The sequence below is a fragment of the Spermophilus citellus genome, assembly GCF_964194105.1.
Source record: "Spermophilus citellus genome assembly, chromosome: 5".
NCBI lineage: Eukaryota > Metazoa > Chordata > Mammalia > Rodentia > Sciuridae > Spermophilus > Spermophilus citellus.
In genome coordinates, this window is record NC_138186.1 from 45,428,695 (window position 1) to 45,450,331 (window position 21,637).

The window sequence follows — 21,637 nt, forward strand, 5'->3', positions numbered from 1 at the left end:
TCCCTGGTAAGAATTACCCTTATAATTTTAAAATTACCATTATTAATGTAATAATTATGAAGGAACTGTTTTTTTCTTGATATTTCTTTAAAAGTTATGAGCCACCTTCTGGTAGTCAAAAGAAGTGAGTGAATCAAATGCAGCTGAAATATTTTTCTTCTTCTCCAAAAGATACCATTCCAAATGAAGTAAACATGATCAGGATCAAACTTTCTCACAACATTAAGCCTCCTTGTCTGATCTGTCCAAACTTAGAATTTCAAAATATCAAACTAAAATCTCCTGTTGCTAAGTTTGTTATTTCACCAGCTTCTAAGAAAAACACAGCTTTTCCTTTCCTCCCCATAAATGATTGCTCTTCTGCAGATTTGTGTATCTGGAGCTTCCAGCTGCTGCTAAGACCCCTTGCACCAGGTTCCGCTGGTGGCAGCCCGTGTTCTCTGGGGAGGACTATGACCAGTGGGCAGTAGATGACATCATCATTCTGTCAGAGAAGCAGAAGCAGGTTATTCCAGTTGTGAACCCAACTTACCCCAGGTATTTTAGTGTTTGTAACTTCATTTTTTGGTTACCTCTCTTGGCTACTAGCTCACAGATTATTTGGATGTGAAAAGGACTATAAAGTCTAACCAAGTTATCAAGCAGAATGGTTAGAGTGTTTATAAAATGATTATAAACATCAGCAAAGTATTTTTGATTGTTAAATAATCAAGAGAAAATGTGAATGGCAGTCAAAAGAAAGTTAATTTAGAGGATCTCCTGTATTTTCCTAGAAATACAAGTGGTGCATGTCATGAACTGAAAATTCCTTTCTTGTTTTCAGAGCTATCAAATTACTTTTCTGCTTTATTTATGTTGTTTCTATTTGAACTTTTATGAGAAACCAGCATTTGATTACCCTATGAATCAAATGAGTGTGTGGTTGATGTTGGCTAATGAAGGAATGGTTAAAAATGAAACCTTTTGTGCCACCACACCTTCAGCCATGGTATTTGGAAAATCAGATGGAGATCGATTTGCAGTAACTCGAGATTTGACCCTTAAACCTGGATATGTGCTACAGTTCAAGGTATTTATGCACAAAGGTCTTCCCAAAGCAGGTAAAAGAGTAAAATCATCTTGCACATTTATAAGTGAAACAAAGAACACAATTTTTTCCTATTCTGTTAACAAAGGCACTCACTTGAATGAAAAAGGTTCCTCAATCACAGAATGACAGAGCTGAAAAGATCTACTCATAAGGAAAAAAGTTTATCAGTTTTCAAGAAGTCCTAGAAGTTGTGGCTATATCATTCTATTTCTTTAAGTACTATGGAACTTGTCTGCTAGGAGCCACAAGCAAATAATATGATGTATGGCACCTTTGGTTGTAAAGTAACACCAGCTAGCCACTGAGATATGATTATGTTAAGATTTACATTCATATGGAAATTGGACTCCCGCTGTTCACCTTGGCCTGCTACCGGACTCATGTTACGGGACTCATGGAGAGTTCCCATTGGTTGGGGAAGGATAGTAGGAGGGAATTCCGGGGGAGGTCCGGGGGGACCTGCGGTTCTGGCGGACGCCCGCGTGGGAGGACCGGGTTGCCTTGAGGGCGCGTACGGAGTATTGGCGGCTTTTTCAAAAATAAAGTTTTGTTCCTGCTTGAGTGGCTCGTGATTCTGTGCCCAGCCAAGACTGCGTTTGGTAATGCCTGGAACTTAGAGGTGAGTAAAATTGCTCGCCCCTGAGGGAAGGCGACAGAATGGGTGACCATTTCAAAAAACAATGTGTTCTTGTTTTGATTTATTTTGTTTTTATTTCAAGCTCCCTAGCCCTAGAATTTTCTCAGGTGAACTGGGAAAAATGGTTGGCTCAAGGTTTGAAGTTATTCGGCCCTGAGAAAGAGAAAATAGATACAACCATTCTCTGCTCCGTTTTTGTTTCATTCTGCTTCGGCTTTGTTTTATCCTATCTTATTGGGTTACGTTACCTGTATAGTAGATTAGAATCTAGTAAAAAACAAACCGAAAAACTGTTAAGTAAATTGTTAGAGGTCCAAACTATGGTAGAAAAAACGCTAGGTCAAGCAAAAGAGAAGGTCTCTCAAGCTAGTCAGACAGAGGAAAATTTAAAGAAAGAAAGCTTAGAGGAAAAGCAGCCATCAGGTGGAGAATTACAACAGGAGGTTGCTACTAACTCCGTTCTATCACCAGAGGGCGTAATTCAACCAACAGCTCCATCTACCACTGAGCGGCCCTCAACTCCCGTAGTTGATGGACGGAATTCTGAGGCAGGACCCCAAAGATTAGCATGCCCTGTACTTGAGCAGGCAGGAGGGCAACGAATTCACCATGCTTTAGATTTCAAAACAATAAAGCAATTAAAGGAGGCTGTAACAACCTATGGGCCTCAAGCTCCCTTCACGGTGAGCATGGTCGAATCTGTTACCAACTTGGACATGACACCAGCAGATTGGGCTAACATGTGTCGATCTGTGCTAAATGGAGGACAATACTTGTTATGGAAGGTTGCCAATGAGGAATTTTGCATGGAGACAGCTAGGCGAAATGCAGAAGCCGGTTACCCTCAAAGAAATATAGATATGCTATTGGGAAAGGGACCTTATGAGGGTCAAAGACAGCAAATTGAATATGACCCTGGTGTATACGCACAAATTGCTGTAGATGCAGTTAGGGCATGGAAAACTTTACAGGGGCATGGAGATTTACAAGGTCAATTATCTAAGGTAATACAAGGAACTCATGAACCTTACGCTGAATTTGTAGATAGACTTATTCAGACAGCCTCTAGGATATTTGGAAATACAGAACAGGTAATGCCATTTATAAAACAACTGGCTTATGACCAAGCAAATCGTTGCTGCAGAGAGGTCATTAGACCATGGAGACATGAAGATTTAAACACATATATTAAATTATGTAGAGACATTAATGAACAAGGGCAAGTCTTAGCAGCAGTACAACAGGCTTTAGATGCCAGGCCAAAAACATGTTATAATTGTAATCAAACAGGACATTTTAAAAGGAGTTGCCCCATAAGAGGAGGGTTTAACAAAGCTGGGTATCAAAGGAATAGAATACCGGGTATTTGCCCACGATGCCATAGAGGGAAACATTGGGCTAATGAATGCCGTTCTCAAACCACCATAGAGGGTATTCCGTTGTCAAAAAACGGACAAGGACCAAGTGTTTACCCACGATATCGTGGAGAAAGGTATCAAGCTCCATTGCCAAAAAACGGATTAGAGGGCCCAATGCCCCGGGGCCCAAAACCACAAATATATGGGGCAATGGAGGAACCCAGCAGCACCATCAAGGTAGTGCCCAGGAAGCATTATCCATTAAATCCCTCATCAGACAAACTAGAGGGAGCGCAGGGCTGGACATCTGCACCTCTGCCAGAGCAGTACTAACTCCAGAGATGGGAGTTCAAATCATTCCCACAGGGGTAAAAGGACCTCTTCCCAAAGGAACAGTAGGCTTATTATTGGGACGCAGTTCTTCTACACTAAAAGGACTTATGATAAGTCCTGGGGTAATTGATCTCGATTATGAGGGTGAAATAAAAATTATAGCTAGTTCTCCAAGAGGTATATCAGTAATTTCACCAGGAGATAGAATAGCACAGTTATTAATAATACCCAGCCTGCAAGATAAATTTTCCAGTTGTAATGTAGAAAGAGGTTCCAAGGGATTAGGCTCCACAGGTGTAGATTGGGCTATGCTGTCTTTAAATTTAGATTCTCGCCCAATGCTAAAATTAAATATTCAAGGACATGACTTTAATGGGCTGCTGGACACAGGAGCTGACCTCAGCATCATATCTCGTCAAGAATGGCCAAAACATTGGCCATTACAACAAGCCACTCAAACACTTCGAGGCCTAGGAGTGGCAACAAATCCCCATAGAAGTGCTATGGTATTAGATTGGAGGGATCCTGAAGGATGTGAAGGAACTATACAGCCCTATGTATTAGATCATCTTCCCGTAAATTTATGGGGATGAGATGTCCTAGATCAATTAGGATTGACATTAACAAATAACATCAATCCTAACGTGCCCACTACTAGGGCTAAACAAGGCTTTAGGAAAGAAAAAAGATTAAGAGAACAAGAACAAGGTATGACAGCACCTATTCAAATAAATCAAGAAATAAATAGACATGAATTGGGTTTTCAGAAAGGGCCACTGAGAAAATCAAAATTACTTGGAAATCAGAAAGACCAGTGTGGGTTCCTCAGTGGCCCCTAACTAAAGAAAAGATACAAGTAGCCCATGACTTAGTCAGACAACAATTAGCGGAAGGACATATACAACCTTCCGTATCCCCCCATAATACTCCCATTTTTGTCATTAAAAAGAAATCTGGTAAATGGAGATTATTACAAGATTTAAGAGCCATTAATAATGAGATGGTTATTATGGGACCTGCTCAATCAGGGATTCCCCAATTGTCTGCTTTACCAAAAACCTGGCATGTTTTAGCTATAGATATTAAAGATTGTTTCTTTTCAATTCCAATTCATCCCGAGGATAGTCCATATTTTGCATTTACTATCCCTGCACTGAATCATGAAGGTCCTGATCAGAGATATGAATGGAAAGTACTCCCTCAAGGGATGGCTAACAGCCCAACTATGTGTCAAATTTATGTTAATAAAGCAATCCAGCCACTTAGAAATCAAAATCCTGAACTAAAAATATTTCACTATATGGATGATGTGTTATTGGCACATAAAGATAAAAACACGTTACTAGAATGTTATGCCACACTTACAAACTTATTGAAAAATTATAATCTAGAGATAGCAATAGATAAAGTACAATTAAATCTTCCAATTAATTATTTAGGAGTTCTATTATCCTCAACCATGGTCCGTCCACCAAAAATTCAAATACGAGTAGATCAACTCAAATCACTTAATGACTTTCAAAAGTTATTGGGAGACATAAATTGGATAAGGCCTTATCTAGGCATACCAACAGGAGAGTTAGGACCTTTATTTGATATTCTAAAAGGTCCATCAGATCCAAATTCACCCCTGAAGCAAGAAAAACATTAAAAATCATTGAAACATATATGGAAAATATGCATTTGAATAGAATTGATATAAGTTTGCCTTTATTATTTATTGTACTACCAACAAAAAATATTCCTACAGGAGTATTTTGGCAAGAAGGTCCATTATTGTGGATACATTTATCTTATTCTCCTAACACTATTCTTACTAGATATCCTGAGGCTGTAGGACAATTAATACTCAAAGGAATAAAAGCAGCTAAGGGAGTGTTTGGGATTTCTCCCAATAAAATTATTACTCCATATACTATGGATCAAATTGATGAGTTAGCTAATGAGTTAAATACTTGGGCAATAATCATGTGTAAAACTAGTGTTTCATTTGATAATCACTTACCATCTAATCCCTTGTTGTCTTTTTGGTCTAAGCATCCTGTAGTTTTTCCAAAAATGACAAGAAAAACCCCTATCATAAATGCTCCAAATATATTCACTGATGGGTCAAACAATGGTACAGCAGCAGTAGTTACTCCTGATCAAACTTTTACATTTTTAGTACCCAAACAATCAGCTCAAAAGGTAGAGCTTAATGCAGTATTACAAGCTTTTATGATGTTTAAAGATTCTGTATTTAATTTATTTTCTGATAGTCAGTATGTAGTTAATGCTATAGTATCCCTTGAAGATGCTGGTAGGATTTCACCTTCTTCTACTGTTTTCTCTTTGTTTTCCGCTATACAAAGTCTAATCTGGGACCAAAAAGATCCATTCTTTATAGGTCATATCAGGGCACATACAGGATTGCCTGGAGCACTTAGTATAGGCAATGAACTAGCAGATAAATCTACACATGACATACATATTTTCTCCACAATAGAAGAAGCTATAAATTTTCATAAAAGGTTCCATGTCAATGCTAATACTTTACAAAAGCGTTTTAAAATAACTAAAAAACAAGCCAGACATATAATAAAACAATGTCAAAATTGTGTGACATTTTTACCACAAGTTAATCTTGGAGTCAATCCTAGAGGACTGATACCTAACCATATTTGGCAGATGGACGTCACACACTTGCCAGAATTTGGAAAATTAAAATATTTTCATGTTACAGTTGATACTTCTTCCGGATTTTTGATGGGCTCCCTTCATGCCGGAGAAAAAACTAAAGATGTTATAGCTCATTGCTTACAAAATTTTGCCACTGTGGGCGTTCCAAAACAGTTAAAAACGGACAATGGTCCTGGTTATACTTCCACCTCTTTTAAACAATTTTGCTCATCATTTGGCATTACTCACATAACAGGAATTCCATACAATCCACAAGGACAAGGCATAGTTGAAAGAGCTCATCAAACTATTAAAATGTACTTATTAAAACAAAAGGAGGGAATTGGAAAGGGGTATATATCCCCCAAAGATAAACTTAAAATAACCCTTTTTACTCTAAACTTTTTAAATTTAGATTCATCGGGACTTAGTGCTGCGGAAAGACATTTGTACCCCAAAAATGTACATAAGCCTAAGGTACTTTGGAAAGATATTCTAACAGGACAATGGAAAGGCCCGGATCCAGTGATAGTCTGGAATCGGGGCGCTGTCTGTGTTTTCCCACAGGAGGAACAGCAAACGATTTGGATTCCAGAGAGATTAACTAAAACAATTTCTACAGAAAAAGAAGATGATTTGACTCAAATCCATAACAGCTGACATCCAGAGCTCCAGCTTGGCTATTCTTACATCTGCGACAGTGATTAACCAAGGTGTTTTTTTCAATATCTATTTGATTATTGCATTTTTCCACATCATAAAGTTCTATTTTATTTTTGAGCTCATACAAACCTAGGTTAATGTTTTTCTGATCAGTTTTATTTTTTGACTGTGTTTTATTTTTTAACTGTGGAGTTTTTAAACATTGCAATGGAGATTTCACCTAGGTATAGCTACAAGGCCTTTATTTACTATTGTCTTATGTGTTGTATGTTGTGTGCACACTTCTGTTTAGTGTTGTATGTCTGTATGTGTGTATGTCCATATTTCTTATATGAGGAGCGCTCATGAAAAAATGGATCCGAATTTTTTCTTTATTCACGTGATTTATATGGTTTAATTTAAATTAGGTGAACAGCTGTTAATGATTGTTTTTAAAGATGGTTAACAGATCTATTTGTTTACTAATTTAAATTAGGTAAACAGCTGTTAAGGATTGTTTTTTAAGGAGTTTAACAGATCTGTTTGTTTACTTTCACCTTTCCTTTTCATTATATTTAATAATTCTGTTCAGGATAATGTCTCTTTAGCATCATTGCCAGAATTTCCATCTCCATCCCAATTCCGGTGAAGACTAAGATAAAACCAAACTACAGCTTCTATGATAGCTATCACAGTAAACTGTATAAACTGATGCATCAATGAATATAACTCAACAAGTAATGCTCAATCAAGGACTTGATTTACTTTGGGAGGAAATGGACATATTGATAGACTCCTCCGATTTGAACTGCCTACAGAACTTGCCTGGACTATATATCAGTTACATGCATTATGAAATATCGTCTGGTGCAACAAATTGTGGTAATGCTGACATATCTTTGCTGATGGTGTCACCAGTGACGCAATTTTTCCAAGGAGCCATCAATTGGCTTGGTGTCGTGGCATTTCTGTATCCTCCTCCCTTCTACTAGTGATGGTCTAAAATTTGGGGGCCAACAGAGGTGAGGCAAAGAACCTCACCCCCCCACTGGCACCAAGACAAAATTTGGGGGCCAACAGAGGTGAGGCAAGAACCTCACCCCCCCCACTGGTGCATAGGCCTATCCACAAGCATGGCTAAATGCTGGACCAGTAGTCAGTGACGTGTTGATCTGATTACAGTGGATTCAACCTAAGACAGGAAGCTGACGCCTAAAGGTCAGTTCTCCCATGACGGGTAAGAACCATATGTTAAATTGGACAACCTACCAGGCACAGTCCCTAGCCACATTGCTTGTTGCTTAATTAAACAGAAGGGGGCAAATGCTAGGAGCCACAAGCAAATAATACGATGTATGGCACCTTTGTTTGTAAAGTAACACCAGCTAGCCACTGAGATATGATTATGTTAAGATTTACATTCATATGGAAATTGGACTCCCACTGTTCACCTTGGCCTGCTACCGGACTCATGTTACGGGACTCATGGAGAGTTCCCATTGGTTGGGGAAGGATATTAGGAGGGAATTTCGGGGGAGGTCCGGGGGGACCGGCGGTTCTGGGGACGCCCGCGTGGGAGGACCGGGTTGCCTTGCCGGCGCGTATGGAGTCTGATATGAAGTGATTTCTCCCACTTATACCAAAGATCTGACCTTTCCAATATGCTCCCAAACTCCAGGTACCCTGTGCTTCCTAAAGTCTAATGGCAGCTCCAACCACATGGAGCGGCTTTTTCAAAAATAAAGTTTTGTTCCTGCTTGAGTGGCTCGTGATTCTGTGCCCAGCCAAGACTGCGGCAGGACCCCAGAGAACAGGAAGCAATCCTGTGCACCTTCTGCAAAGCCGAGGGTCCTTGCAGACACAATTGTCCCCAGTGCTCTTTCTGGATTCCGATTGGTTTCACACAACACATTTTCATCTGTTTGATTTCTTCTGCACTTCGGTTTTTCACCTTCTCCATGTTAAAGACAGAACTCAGAGGCTGAAAAAGAGACAATAAGAAGCAATTAACATTTAGGGTAGAAAGAATAACAACAAACACTCCTCTACACACCTTGATTCTTGCTCTAAGGCTTGTTGTAAATAGCCTGTCAGCACAATGAAGCAAATCTTCCAGAAGCACAGGAAAGGTGTATGAATAACTGTATGCAGGGGTGGCATGGGTTTTGGTAAGTGGTTAGAATGCGGCCCCGGCATGTATGAATCCCTGGTTTCAATGTTGTGCAAACAGGATCAATTATTACATTAAGTAACTAAGTAACTCCAAAGAAAAACTGTATGAGGTGCACAACCTCCAATGATTTTGCACCTAAGAACTCACTTCTTTATACTCTCTCTAACACTTCCACACCTAATGCTGAGAATTATGGATTCAGAAAGAGCTTGTCTCTGACCAAGATTATGAGGTGCAGAGATGAGAGAGGATTGGTCAATAGCCATTATCTGCTAGTACTGAGGGTCCATTCTAGATGTGTCACTGTGAATTGCAGGGATGCCTTGGAAGGAGGAGCTCACTTGAGTTTTCTGTGCTTAGCCATTTCACCTATTTCACTTTGTGCTGAAGAGTTGGTAAGAAATAGAAAGATACCTTTGGAAGAATGATTCTCATTTCAGACAGCATTTCAAAGGGCAGGTGTCCAGAGTGGACACCTACTAGTGGGTTGGGCTGACCACTCCAAACCCTGCCTATGGGCTCTCTCTGCTCTGCATGTGCCATGGCCCACTTAATGCGGTGAGCCTGCCCTGATTCATACCCACCCCTCTCATGACCAACCCTCTTTGTGTGCCAACCCTTCCCTGGAGGGTTGCTGAACCTGAGGGAGCTCAGGGTGCTTGCTACTCTGAAAATTCTCTTGGCACTCTTATCAGTCAGTCCTCTACCATTGAAGTTTGTTTCCCCAAACATTCTCACATGTACTCCTTCTGTTTACCTTGGTTTCTAGGTGCCCTAGATTTTATCAGAATCAGATAGGCATTATCCTCCTTTTCCAGAGGAAAAGCTGAGGCTGAGGGTCTGATATGAAGTGATTTCTCCCACTTATACCAAAGATCTGACCTTTCCAATATGCTCCCAAACTCCAGGTACCCTGTGCTTCCTAAAGTCTAATGGCAGCTCCAACCACATGGAACTACTTCCCAGAGTAACCAGGAATTGTGGCTGATGAGTTTTTCTACAGGCTTCTTTTGAATCCTGCAATGCATGTTGCCTCTCTCAACCCTGATGCCACTATCATTTTCTTCACTGGGGAAATAAGTAAATCTGATGGACATGGACATCTGTCTCACTTGCTCCCGGCATGAGCAGAACCTCTGTCAAGGCACTCATTGGTTTGCATTGTGTGCAAATCTCACTTAGGCCTGCCTTAGCTGATGGAAACTCCTCCTGAGGCAGAGACAGATCCTCCTACTCTTGTTCACTCACACCTGTACTTTTGAAGATCAGATCAGCCCTGTTCTGTGCTGTTTGGAACATAGTAGAGCATTAATAAGTTTAGGTGGGCTGGCCTGTAACTGGGTCAGAATCATTGCAGTTAATCTCACTGCATCCACCTGCAATGACTGCCTCATCATCTCATAAGGCCCTGCTCCCATGTCCACACTTCAAGGGAAACTTTATGGATGAACTCTATCACTCTTTGCACACCTTAATTGTCTCTTTCATTCTACTTCCTTCAATCCCTTCATGGCACTTTCACTCTCTGAATTGCTTATATCCTCCTTTTCTTTACTTCCCCTGGTTTCCATTCCAGTGGATATATACAATAAATAAATATATGTTGGGTGATAATATTTCCATTCCAGTGGATACAGACAAGAAATAAATATATGTTGGGTGATAATATTGCTATGTTGAAAAACAAAGCAGGCAAAGAAAGGCAGAAATTAAGAGGCACTCAAACACAAAACTAAAGGAAGTGAGCAAAGAATGTTTATGAATATCTGAGAGAGAAAAAAGGAAAGGCGGAAGAGACACATGGGAGTGGCAGGTGAGAATTTTCAGGCACTTGGAGGGCTTGTTCAAGGTTTATTGTTTTCCATGTAAGGATGATGGGTAGTCACTGTGTGTTGGAGCACCTAGCTTGATCTATGCTCATTCTGGCTACTGAAGAAAATAGGAGAAACTAAATAATGTCAAGCCACCAAGCTAGGACCAGTGGTACAAGCTACTTGGGAGGCTGCCCTTGGCTTCATGAGCAAATGTTCCTCTAACTGAGCTGGTCAAATGTGAATCCAGATGCCTCAGGAGATGGTAAAGAAGTCCCTGAGTTACAGCAACTCTTGGGTGGTGAGTAGGGAAATCCTAACCTCATTACTCCAATATCTGATGAGGTTGTATTAGACAGGTCTCCAAGTCTCTTCCAAGTGGAGACCATGGAGTTCTGGAAAATCCATAGAAAGCACTATTTGCCACTGAGTTGGGGTATTGACTATGTGGGAGGATGAGGATGTATTCAGTGCTATAAATGTGGTGAGAGGCACTCCTGAGTGCAGAAGCAGTATTAGTTGAAGTCCACAGTTCTTTGGGGACTTTGGCATACACAGAAGGCAATGGTGTATGAAGGTTGAGGAGGGAGATGAAGCTGGAAAGAGATACAGAATCACATAAAGGAGAGCACCCACAGGGATGCATGATGCCCAAGAAACACTGGTAGAAGAAAGAAAAGAGAGATTGGAGGAGCCACAGAAGGTTTGAACCACATGGTACTTTGGAGCTGTTGACTCCCTGACAACTTGGTCAGAAACTTCTTGAGGGCAGGGCTGTCCAATGTTCACTGTGTTCCCTGCCCGACTCCCCTCTGTGAAATCCATGCAGAGAGCTGGGATTGTGGCTCAGTGGTACAGCACTAGCCTAATATATGTGCGGCATTGTGTTTGATTCTAAGCAGCATGTATCAATAAATCAATAAAATGAAGGTCCTTCAACAATTAAAAATAAAGAGAAGAAGAAGAAGGAACAGACAATTCTGTGTTGTAACCATTCTTTGATAGAAGACAACTATGCTCATGACATATCACAAGATGGAATCCCTTCCTTGCATCAACTGTCACCCACTTCACAACCACCAATCCTGGAATTCTCAGTGCTCAGAACCCGCTGATCTCTTCTTGAGGGCATAATGGGGCTCAGGCCTTCTGAGGACTCCCATTGGTGGAACGAGCAGTGGGTGAGTTCATTCTTTCCAGAGATATAGGACTGGTAAGAAGCCTCCAACTGATGGATTCTCAGGAGGACTTAGCCTTCCTGGATGTAAGTAGCCCTCCTGTCCTTTTGAGAGTAGGGAAATACCCATTGCATGGCTTCCTGCATGAAGTGCTAAGCAGTTAAGAGGTAGACTCCACTAGAAGAGGAGGGAATCTTGCTCTTCCAAAACCAAAAAGCCACATGGGAGTCCTTGTAATGTGGGGAGCTTTGACTTCCTCAAGGACCTTGCCCATTAGTGAGGCTTCTCAGTCAGAAGGATGGCATGGGTCTGGGACTGGGCGCCAGAAGGTCTCACAGAGTATGGGTAGATCATGGCCCCTGTACACCTAGCGTTTCTCATCTGTCAAAGGCCAAAATTGGCCTCTCAGGCTTCCTGCCAAACTAGCTTGGACTCCATCAGAAGAGAATGTGGCATGTCTTGGAGGAGGGTGGGAAGAAATAAATGGATGAATGAACCAAGTAAAGGAGAGAAAGGAGAAAGAGATGAGGTCTCAAGCCCCAGTTGTCAGTCAGCTTGCCTCTTTCTTTTTCAGCCTCAGACTGGGTGCCACTGTACTATGAATTGCTGGGGTTGTACTATGTGATCACTGTGGGCTTCATTTTCTTTCTGTGCAGGAAGAGAAAAGTGGAGGAGAATGCCTGGTAGTTTGTGAAAATACTGAGAGCTGCCACCTTCTCTTACAGCCCACTCCTGTACTGGAGAAACAAAAAATGACAATATGGCATGAAGGCAGCCCTTCCCCAGCTTGTCCCCAAACTGACATTTGAGTGGAGATTCCAGATTCTCTGTGGAAGTTGGACACCTGTGAAGGCAGTCACTATGTCATCAGAGGAAGCAGCGCCAAGGCACAGGCCCCTGTTCCCCTGCAACCTGTGCTGCTGGCCACACAGCAGCTCTTCTCTAACCTGGTGCCAGAGTACCAGACATCTCTACTCCCGATTATTTTTCAGGAGTTACCTTTTGCTCCACCCCTCCACATGCTGAACCTACCTCCCATGCTGGACCACTGTCTCCACTGGAAGTGGAATGGAATGTACACTCCCATTCCATTCCCACTTTAGCCCTTGGGTTGAATGATTCAATGCATAATTTTTTTGCTTTAGAGTTTTAGCCTCTGCTCACTGAAGTTGAAAACTTTAGGTACCAGGGCTATTATAAAAGGGAACTAACCTCAGGCAATTGATATTGCCACTGAGGTCAGAGCCCTGGTAGATGTTATAGTAGCAAATGTTTTGGAAATACAGTCATTCGTGTCTCAATGTCCCTTAACTGGGCAATGCCCTTCCCCTCTAAGATGGGGGAAAAGGTTCTCACCAATAAAATGAGATATGAAGGGTGGCTGGGAAGAGGCACATTAAAAGAATTCTCATCACTGGAGCTCCCATGTGTGCAACCCCCTGGACAATGTCCCCAGAGCCTCTGCTCTTCTGCACCATTGCAAGTGGATATTGAAGGTCTTCCACTTTCTGGGAGATGTATGATTAGCCTGGTCTGGGAGTACTTGCTTCCAGGTAAACTGATGCTCAAATGGAGTTACCAGAAGATTATGGAGCACAAAAGTTTAGGACAAGTCATCCCATTGTCCTTCTGTTGCCCAAACAAAAGATATCACTGAGGCTACATGGCTCTTCCATACCAAATCATACGTGTCCAAGGAGGGGCCAAAGACCTCACACTCTAGTGCCTTCCTTACGAGCACCTTAAAAAATGTATCTGATCATATTATAGAGTTAAGTCCCTACTCAAACTCAAGCACCCTTCTGCTCCTCAAATCCTACCATTCAATTGGAACAATTTTCATAAAAATTCAACCTGATGTTTTAGTCAATTTTAAATAGAAATGATGAGTCTCAACTAGGGCTTGGGGAATATGTTATTCATATTCCCCAATATGAATATAACATTTTTGCCTATTTATGGATGCACAGAGAATAAAGAAGTCTATTTCCAGCTGAACATTCCCCATTATTCCCTTAATAGACCAGATTCCAAATCAGGTACAAGGAGGCCTTTTTCTAAATGGAAGCAGAGTGCATCACATTCACCATGGTGCACTGAGCATCCATCTTTTGGACTAAAAAGAACTTAAGAATGGGTATTAAGGTTTTTATAACAAAAAGAATACCTATATCAACTTGTGAAGTATATGACTGGACTTATAATCTTACTAAATTGGTTACTTAACATAATAAAATACATTAACTGAAATACGTGTATTCATCTAGAGCTGAAATGGATCCCTATGGTTTCTTTGACTATGAAAAATCTATAGCTATCCTGCTTATATGATATCCTGGAAAAGTTAGCTCAGGAATTCAAGAACATTGCCTTCCCAGCTTTGCAAGATCAAGCCTTCTCCAGAGTTCTACAGCTAATGACATATAAAGTAAACTTGCTATAAAAAGACAGAACTTCTTACCTAAAGTACCAAGGGTAATGGGCCTTGTTACCAAGTGCTACCACCTGCATGGAAGCGAAGTGAGAAACCTTGACAAAAAAAAATATGTATTAGTTTTAGACAAACATTCAGATTAGATCATGCGGTAGATTGAAAGTACATAGCTAATTTTTTTGATACATTAACTTAAATCCGTGGGGAAAAATCCTTTTAAACTGTAAACCAAAGGTCTCTAATTATACAAATGAGTGGGTCCTCTGCCTAGGGCCAGCTGTTCTCTGCAGCCTTGAAACAAATGCCTTCCCTCTCATTTGGCATGTGATTTCAAGACTGACAGAAGCAGTTGGTAAACCAAACGCAAATTTTGCTTATTTAGATTTGAAATAAACTTTTCCCCATCCTCAATTTCATTTGACTACTCTGCTTTTTAGTTAGAATATATGATTTCAGTTTTAGAGCACATCTTAAAAACTAAGTGTGAGGGCTGGAGTTGTGGCTTAGTGGTAGAGTGCTTGCCTGGCATGTGTAAAGTCCTGGGTGTTATCCTCAGCACCACATATAAATAAATAAAACAAAGATCCGTTGACAACTTAAAAAAAATAAACACTAAGTATGACACCAAGTTCATTTTAATGTTATTGCCTTTACCAGGGAAGGAATGAAGGCTGCATGAAACTTCTTGAAATTAATTCTCAATACACCCTTTAAAACAAAAATAAAATCTGTGAAAATCTAACTACCTATATGTTTTCATTTTTCTGTATGTAATGTAATTCTCCAATAAAAAGTTGTTGAATAATTTGTTTTAGAAAACAAGTTAGATGTATGAAAACCATTCATTAAAAATATGAAACATGATTTATGTTGATGGAGATAACACCAGAAACCATGAAAAACTGAAAACTCAGACTGGTACTTGCTGAGAACAGGAAAAGGTGAGGATCAGTAGTGCTTAGCAAAGAGTGGGATAGTGGCAACTGTTGGGATTTTTAATGCCCCTATATGTGCTGGTCTTCAAACTTAAAACTTGACCTTAAGAATGAGGTTATCTGGGGTTTATGTCTCACACATAATAGCTTTTTAAAAAAATTCTCCCCACTCCAAGAACTTTGAACAATTACTTGTTTCTGTAACAATTTTCAAAGTGATCCAAGTTCATTTCCAACCTGTATACTTAGTCTCAAAAAACTACATACGTATGTTTTAATGAGGCCCCTCTGCAGATTTGAATGAGTCAATAATTCAAAATGGTCCATAGCCAGCTCTTAAAGGAAAAAGAAAATGCTGGCTCCAAGAGCTAGGCCACCCATCAGCATTCATAGTCATGTCAGTGCCAAATCAGGGTCCCTTTGATTTATGCTCAGGAGTGTAGCTGGGACCAGTCCTCAATAGCAGTTCAGCATTTTAGGCCACTGCAGGAAGCTGTAAGCCTCTCCAGGTTCCAGTTACATTTGCACATCACTGGAACATACAGATGGAAGCAGTTATTTTTCTAACTGACAGATTCAAAGGATAACTTGAGAAAGGGTTTCAAACATAGTTTCCCCCTAAAGTGAATGACTCAAAGAAACATAATCAACAAAATAGGTGATGATATAAAATTAAGCAGAAAATAATTTCTTTCTTTCACTGGTATAACATGTTTAAATTACAAATGCCCATGCCACAATACACAATGTCATATCAAACAGACAACTACAAATGATCCTTCAGCCCTTAATTATTTATCAGGGTGGAGAGTGATAACTAATCTTGAACCGTGTTGTAAAGGAAAATGTACAGATTGCCACAGCAAGGACAAAGTTTACTTTCAGCTGGAGAACCATCAAAGTCTTCAAGGATAGTGTCTGACATGGTCCCTGATGGAAGAGCCAAATTATCAAGTAATTTGCATCAAAATGGATGGAACATGAGAACATTATATTAAGCAAAATAAGCCAAATTCAGAAAGACAGGTACATCTGTTTTACATGTGGAAGCTAGAGAGAAAAAAAGATGAGGTGGATCTCATAAACATGGAAGGGAGACCAGTAAATTAGTGAAAGGTGCCAGGGGAAGGAAAGAGGGACAGTCACTTTCTCTTTGCAGTTGGGCTACTTTGTCACTCAATTAGTTCATATATCACTTAGTGGCCTGTTATCTCTAAATCTGTCAAATGAAAATGACATCCTCCATTCAGAGGACACTGAGTTCTCTATCCAACAAAAATATCCTTCAGGAATAATGGCAAACTGGAAACACCTTCATATTGAGGAGAAAAATCCATCACCAGCAGACATGACTATAAGAAATGCCGAAAGGAGTTTTGTAGAGTGAATGGAAATTAAATTAGAGCCAAAATTGGAAATTTCATGTGTTCTTCCATAGTTAGCTACTAATTTACATGTCTTGTAAATTTACAAGACAGTAAACTAAGAAAGAGGATGATGCAAATATAATTAGAACCAGTACAAAGGACGTATAAGGAATTTTTCAAGATGAAAGAAAGGAAACCCCAGGATAGCAAATGTGTATAAAGCATAGAGGGCAACCTATAGATTAGAGGATAGCAGTTTATTTTGGAAAAGTGCCAAAGGAAAGAATGTCATTACCAAGATCACCACACAGAACTGCCATAAAAACAAACATGCAGACACATGGAACAGAATGAAGAGCCCCAACATAAATCTGTTTATGATCTGCTGACCTTTAACAAAATGCCAAGAGCATACAATAGGGAGAGCACAGTCTCTTCAATAAATGGTGCTAGGAAAACTGGATATTCAAATGCAAATTATGAAATTAAGACAATATACAAAAATTATCTCAAATTCATTTAAGACCTAAATAGAAGACTTGAAAGTGCAAAATTATTATTAGAAGAAAAAGAATAAAGCTCTATGACATTGATCGGGGCAAACATTTCTTTGGAATATGAACCCCCAAAACACATAAAAAACAAAAAAGGCAAAAAACCCCACAAATGATAGTGTATCAAACTAACCAGCTCTCCAGCACAGCAAGAGAAACAATCAATGTAATAAACAGAAAAATATTAAGAAACTCAAAACAATTCATGAGCAAGAAAACAACCCTCTCTTAGAACAGGCTTGGTATCTGATGGTTTGTCTTTTTTAAAACCTTTTAGTTCCATAAGATGTTTTTCACTGAGCCCTCGTTTAACTGGAAGGAAACAAGACTCCCCAAATCTTATCAGCTACTGAGTTTTATAAATCTTAAATACAGATTTGGCAAATTCAAAGTACAGAAACAATGAAGGCCTGGTCACAGAGGGTGGTACAGGGCAATCACATAAGCTGGGGCATTCAGGCTCCTACAGCTCTGCAAACTCTTCTGCTTAGAAAAAAGGAACAGGAGGCTGAGCAGGGACCTGCTGGGAGTCACATGGTTGTTAGAGACAGACATCAGAACAAGGACTCAGGCCTATTCATGTCTCATCACTGTTCTGAAGCCTTAGCAATTACAGGCTAAGGTGGCAACAAATATGCCCTTTCCTATATGCTAGACCCCTACAAAATGCTCCCACTCCATGAGGCTGCTGAAGGGAGACATAGCTGGATGGAACAGGAGACAAAAGCAAGCAAGAAAGCAAGGCCCTTCCTGCCACTCAGACTGAGAACAAGGGCAATCAAGTTTGCCAAAGATGGCCTTCACTATGTGGACCTCTCAGGAGCTGTGCTGCCAGAACCAAGAAAAAGCTTCAACAAGCATCAGGCAGATGGGTCTGTATTATTCATAAGCTGAATTTCTGCCCTCATGAGCCACAAACACAATGCATGGACAAGCTGATCTGAGTCAATCCTACAGGCATCAGGGGGATCAGAAATTACCCACTTCGAAGTTCTACACACATCCAATGTACAAGCATTATCTCCACATGGTGGGGAGTGGAGGGGGGGACCTGGAGTTCCCAACCCAGTATCAAAAGCTCTGTGAAGATCAGGCAGAAGTTTCTTCTCTTGCCTGATAACATGGCATCCTTGCTTACTCCCCACTCATCCCTAATACTTGCTCTTTATCTCCTGCCCAATACTCCCCCAGATCCAAAGACTTCAGCAGCCACAAGCTCTGCATTATGGACCCTGTTCTTTCTTTGACATCTTTACTCTCCTTCACTCTGCTCTGATTTTGTGGGGCTCTGTACTTTTCTCCATTCCCAATTCACAGTCTTTGCATATGGCTTATCCTTTTGCCAGGAACACCCTATCTGCAGATGTCTATATCCTCTCTTCCTTCAGATCTCTGCTCAAATATCATCCCTTCAGACATCCATCAGACAATATCCACCCTTGTACTTGATATCAGCTGAAACATTTTGAATGATAGCTTTAAGCAAACCCTATCATGCCCATACAATCTCTAATTGTTCAGGTAAGTTATATGATGTGGGCAGGTTTCAGTCCTACACAGACTGGGATAAATGTACCTTTCTGCCTCATTTGTTTCTCTGAATGTACCTGACCCCAAGGCATGTTCCCAGTGACCAATACAAAGTCCAAAGCTCTCTCCTGCTGCCCACTATGTGCCAGGACCACAAGAGCCTGTAAAAGTAGTGCTTCAATTCTAACTGCTCCATGAACTAGCTGGGTGACCTCAAATCAGGATGATTAATATCTCTGTGCCTTTGGGTCCTCACATATCAAGTATTCAAGATGATGGTTCTCCTCAATGGGCTGTGGTGGGGAGTTAAAGAGACCTGGCTTGGGGTCTTCTTGGAATGGTGCCAAGCACCATGTAATGCTTCCATGAGAAGGTAGGAATTAGACACTGCGAACGTTAACACAGAGTTCATCCTCACTAATCGCCCAAGCCACTTTATAGGTGAGATACTGAGGCAGCTCAGGAAATTTGTTCCAGACAACACAGCAAATCAAACACAGCCCCCACATTTCCTCTGAACCCTAAACATGCATATTAAAAATTTAAACCCTACACATGCATATTAAAAAATTTAAAAGAAGTGATAATCAGTTACTTCAGAAGAGGATGTGCACACAAGACTATCTAGAAGGGGCATAGTGGGCATGGGGTACATTAGCATCAGATGACAGCAGACTTTCCAATTTTACCATTGCAGGTTAAGCATCCCTAATCCACAAATCCAAAATCTAAAACCTTTTGATGTCAACTTAATGCCACAGGTGGAAAATTCAACACCTGACCTCATGTGACAGTTCACTTAAAATGCATGTTCACTAAGAATACTGCGTAAAGTTACCATCAAGCTATAGAAATAAGGTGCAAATGAAGCACAAATGAATTTCATGTGGAGATCTGGGCCGTATTCCTAAGATATCTCATTTTGTGTATGCAAATATTCCAAAGTCTAAAAAAGAAAATCCAAATACTTCTGATCCCCAGCATTTTGGAAAAGGGACAGTATTGTCATTCTGGGCTGGATAGCCCTGTTGATAATGTGGTTAGGATGGGAAGAGTCCTGGGCAGTGCAGGATGTTTTAAGCCCCATGACTGTTCTCTTGCTGCAGTATGCCAGGGTCATTACCAGCTGTGAAAACCAGAATGTTCCAGATATTGCCAAATTTGCTCTGGAGTAGGGTTATCATATTTTTCAACACACACTAAAAATATATTCAACATTTGGCTGAAATTCAAATTTAATTGGTGACCTGTATATTATGTGACAATACAACCCTGATTCATGAAGAAAGACTATGTTAAGAGTCAAAATATGGAGTTCCCATGGAAAGAGCATATACCTCCAGCTTTTTTGGACTGCCCTACCTCTCCCATTCTGGGCTGGGGGTTCATTTCCCCAAACACACTTCACTGAGCAGCTGTGCAGATGACTCTGCAGCCTCCCAATAGCCACTGTCCACAGAATTAAAATCAGTTTCCCCTGTGGGACCTGTTTCATCTTCCTGCCTCCTCCCTAGGTGTCATTTACCACCGATAACTCCCTTCCTTCTCCTTTCTAATTAAGAGGTCTCCCAGGCCCAGCCAGATGCAGGAAAACAAAGTAGTTACTTACTTTGTTTCCATTATCAACTGGCATCAATTGGCTGCTTTCATTATGGCAGTCATTGTGGCAATGGGAAGCCAGTTCCTGCTCACTCTGGGAAACAAAACAAAATTAATGGTGTCAGGGAGATGATCTGGTAAGGAAGCAACCAAGGTAGAACTGGTTGGACTTAGCCAGAGAAAATCAGGCTGAGGTAACCCTATCTCCAACATTATATTGATGGCACAATGAGAAGAGAGAAAAGCCATAATCCTGCCCTGGAATAGCTCAAGGGAACACGGTTGGTGTTTTCACATGGCTGACCCTGCTAGAGGAGTAATTTTCACTCCCATTTCAAATAAACCCAAACTCTGACACTTGTAAAGGTAAAGACATGTACTTATTCAAGATGGTACAACTAGGGATCCATAAATCTCAGTTCTGCGCTCTTCCTTCCATATTCCTGAGGTCTTACCCATTCTGTCCCCTTTGCTTTTAGGGTAAGAGTATATACCTCACTTCTTCTACAGCCTGTGGCAGTTCTCCTTTTCCTCTCTGCTCTAGCTTCTTCAGTTCCATAAATTCACCACACTCCACAAAGCAATAAAGCTTCTGGCATATACAGTTCATTCTTCTCCAGCTACTTCACACCTCCACCTAAAAGGCCTACTTATCATTCATGTATCTTCTTCAACATCACACCCTCAGCAAAGCCTTCCCTGATCCCTAGTACATGTGAAGTTCTTGTGTTCCTCTTTGTGTCTTTCTTTCTTTCTTTCTTTCTTTCTTTCTTTTTCTTTCTTTATTTCTTTTTCTTGTGCTGATGATAGTATCCAGGTCCTCCTGCATGCTAGGGAAATGCTCTACCACTAACTAGCTACACAGCTATACCCATTTGGTGCTCTTAGGATGTCTCCTGTCATTATTGTCATAAATATTCTTGAGTATCTGCCAGGGTCTATCACTTCCAGAAGAATGTCAGAACCAGGAGGGCAGGTTCTGGTTCACTGAGCCTGTCTGATTCACTGCTGTACCTATAAAACAAATTCTTTTTGGACACAAGACCCTCAGTTAAAAAAAAAAAGAAACACACATTCAAAAAGCTTCCAGGAGAAGCACCAGATGACAGTGACCCCAGCCTGCCCACCACCTGGAGAGAGGAGCAGCAGACAACAGCAACCCCAACCTACCATGCAGTAGAAGCAGAGGAACCCTCGAATCCACACTGCTGGAGAGAAAGATATACAGACAATATGAAGAATCAAGGGAGGAAAGTTCCCAAAACAAACTAAGCTGATACCATAAGAGATTCCATTGATTTCACAGTACAAGAAATGTCAGAAAAGAAGTTCAGAGTG

At 40.7% G+C, this 21,637-nt stretch overlaps 1 protein-coding gene across 2 annotated transcripts in view; it reads left to right on the plus strand.

Moving 5' to 3' along the window:
- Nucleotides 1-524, plus strand: part of LOC308650243 (MHC class I polypeptide-related sequence B-like) — a 601,646-nt gene extending 601,122 nt beyond the window's left edge. For both annotated transcript variants that reach the window (XR_014022301.1, XR_014022302.1), the window contains exon 8: nt 367-524. The gene's annotated coding sequence lies outside the window, so the exon portion shown is untranslated. The remainder of the gene's footprint in view (nt 1-366) is intronic.
- The last annotated feature ends 21,113 nt before the right edge of the window (nt 525-21,637 follow it).